The sequence below is a fragment of the Mirounga leonina genome, unplaced genomic scaffold, assembly GCF_011800145.1.
Source record: "Mirounga leonina isolate KUSES-001 unplaced genomic scaffold, KU_Mleo_1.0 Mir_82, whole genome shotgun sequence".
Lineage (NCBI taxonomy): Eukaryota > Metazoa > Chordata > Mammalia > Carnivora > Phocidae > Mirounga > Mirounga leonina.
The window spans coordinates 39,974,384-39,977,049 of NW_023270825.1; the positions used below are offsets into that span (position 1 = coordinate 39,974,384).

General features: G+C 37.0%; 1 non-coding gene across 1 annotated transcript; it reads right to left on the reverse strand.

Moving 5' to 3' along the window:
- Window positions 1-1,451: 1,451 nt before the first annotated feature.
- Window positions 1,452-1,554, reverse strand: LOC118002784. The gene has a single exon (XR_004677159.1). It is a non-coding gene; the product is annotated as a U6 spliceosomal RNA (small nuclear RNA).
- Window positions 1,555-2,666: the final 1,112 nt, after the last annotated feature.

A 2,666-nucleotide genomic window follows, 5' to 3' on the forward strand; every position in this document is an offset into this window, starting at 1 on the left:
AACTCCCTTTGGCGACTGTCTTCTAAATTGGTCCCCTCCTTTCTCTGGAGAGAAGTAACTATGATGAGTTTGGTGCACATTGTAACCCATTTTTATACATAATATACATACATCATATATGTATCAAAAACATTTAGTAAAATCTTATTTTTTTTACATAAACAGTATTGTTCTGCATATATCATTCTGTAGTTTGCTTTTTCTTTCAGTAATCTTTTTGATAATCTGTTCCTGTGTAGTTCTATAGAAATCTAACTCATTCCTTCATATTACAGTGTTACTATCTCTCTCTCTTTGTAAAGATTTTATTTATTTATTTATTTGAGAGAAAGAGAATGAGAGAGAGAGACCACATTGGAGGGGGAGGGTCAGAGGGAGAAGCAGACTCTTAGCAGGGAGCCCGATGTGGGACTCGATCCCGGGACTCCAGGATCATGACCTGAGCCCAAGGTAGTCACTTAACCAACTGAGCCACCCAGGCGCCCCTACAATGTTACTATCTCTTATTTATCTGTTCCTTATGTATGGAAATTTAGGCTGCTCCTCTTTTTTGTGGGGGTTCTATTATGAATAGTAGGTGAACATGCATGTGCTTATTTCTCTCTCTTTGCAGATGTGTAGCTTCTCTAGGTTAGACACCAAAGGGAGAGTCACTGGTCGGATTAAGCATAGTATTTTTTTTAATAGACAGTGTCAAATTTGTCTTCCAAAGTGGGTATACCAACAATACACATCTGGATTTTCAGAACCTTGACAATGCTTGACATTGGAAAAAATGTTAAGCTTTGACAGTGTCATGGATGAAATATAGCTTATTGTTTTCAGTCCAGTTTCTCAGATTAGTAGTGTAGTTAAGCATCTTTTCAATGTTTATTAAGTAAACATACACTTATGGACAATTATCTGATTATATTCTCAGGAAAAATTCCTATCTGATCAAAAACTGTATTTTAAGGCTTTCAGAAGATATTTTGAAATTTCCATCTAAAAATTTTGTAACTCTTTATATTCTTATTGAAACCATGATAAAATATTCATTTTCCACAATCTCACAAAACTGTACTACTCAATCTTTGCCAATCAGATAAGCAAAAAGTGTGCCTTGTTTTAATTTTTCATTTCTTTGATTATTGGCAACATTTTTTAAAAAAAGTCATATCCACATCTTTAAAAATTCACATTCTTATTCATTCTTATTGTGAATTCTCATTCACATTTCTTCTTTTTTAGACTATGGTTTATAACTTTAGCCAACTTTTATATTGGGATATTCTTTTTCTTATCAACCCACTGTCATATAATTTACAAATTCTTCTCAGCTTGACATCTCTTTTAATTTTGTTTATGGTAATTTAGTTATATACACATATTTTTAAAATTTTAAGTGTTTAAGTATTAACATATTTCCATTATATTTTCTGCCTTCTCTTTTATTTTTGAATTATTTTTTAAAAAATATGGAACATTTGATGAATTTGCATGTCCTCCTTGTGCAAGGACCATGCTAATCTTCTCTGTATTGTTCCAATTTTAGTATATGCTGCTGAAGCAAGCACTGCCTTCTCTTTTAAATAACTTATATTTCTTATCTCAAAATGCATGTGCATTATGAAAATTCACTAAAATACAAATAAAAGAAAGTAAAACCCATGTAATTTTACCACCTAGAGATAAGAATTATTAATATTTTGAAGTATATCCTCCCAGACTATTTCTATGAATATCTACTACACATAAATATTTTCCAGTAATTCTGCAGAGCATGTGACTCAGGAATAATGTTCTAGGCCAGTGGTTCTCCAACTTAAGCACACACCAGAATCACACCTGAAGATGCTTGTTAAAATACAGATCGCTGGGTCCCACGCCCATAATTTAGTGAGGGGACCCAAGAATTTGCATTTCCGACAAGTTCCCAGGTGATGCAGATGCTGCTGGTCTGGGTACCATACTTTGAGAACCAGTTTTAGGTTCTCTCCATCTAAACTATCACATTACAGTCACTTCCCTACTTAAACCCTTTTTATGGTTTCCTCCTGTCTGCAGGACAAAGTCCAGACTGCTTGGCAAGGCACACGGGTCTTTTATGATCTGGCCCTGAGCTGTTTCCTCTCCAGACTCACTCTTCACACTTGGCCTGGCTCTCCACCCCAGGAGGCTGACCTGCATGGACTATATCAACAGGTTCTGTGCTCTGCCTTGTGGGTCAGCTGACAGGATACTGGAGGGTGGGAAAGATAGCAATCATGGTAGTCCATCCCCTGCCCCACCCTTGGGCTTCTTCCCTCTAAGGGTTGGCAGTGGCTGCATTCCTCCACCTCACGTCCAAATCAATTTGATTCTTTCCTGTAGCTATGGCTCTCACTAAGTTCTGCTCATTGCCTGCCTCCTCCACTCGACCTCAGGCTTAGGGACGGTAACAACTTCCTGCTGTTGTTGGTCTGAGGTGAGCTTCATCATTCCTTTTGGATTCTTTTACCTCTGTCCACACCTCTGTGGTCAATCTCTTCATCGCATTCTCTTTAATTACCCCTTTTTGGTCACTCCTTCTCTTTCCTGATGAGACTGGCTAATCCAGGCCCTCCTTTCCATTCTTACTTTTTTTTTTTTTTAAAGATTTACTTATTTATTTGAAAGAGAGCATGAGCTGGAGGGGCAGAGGGAAA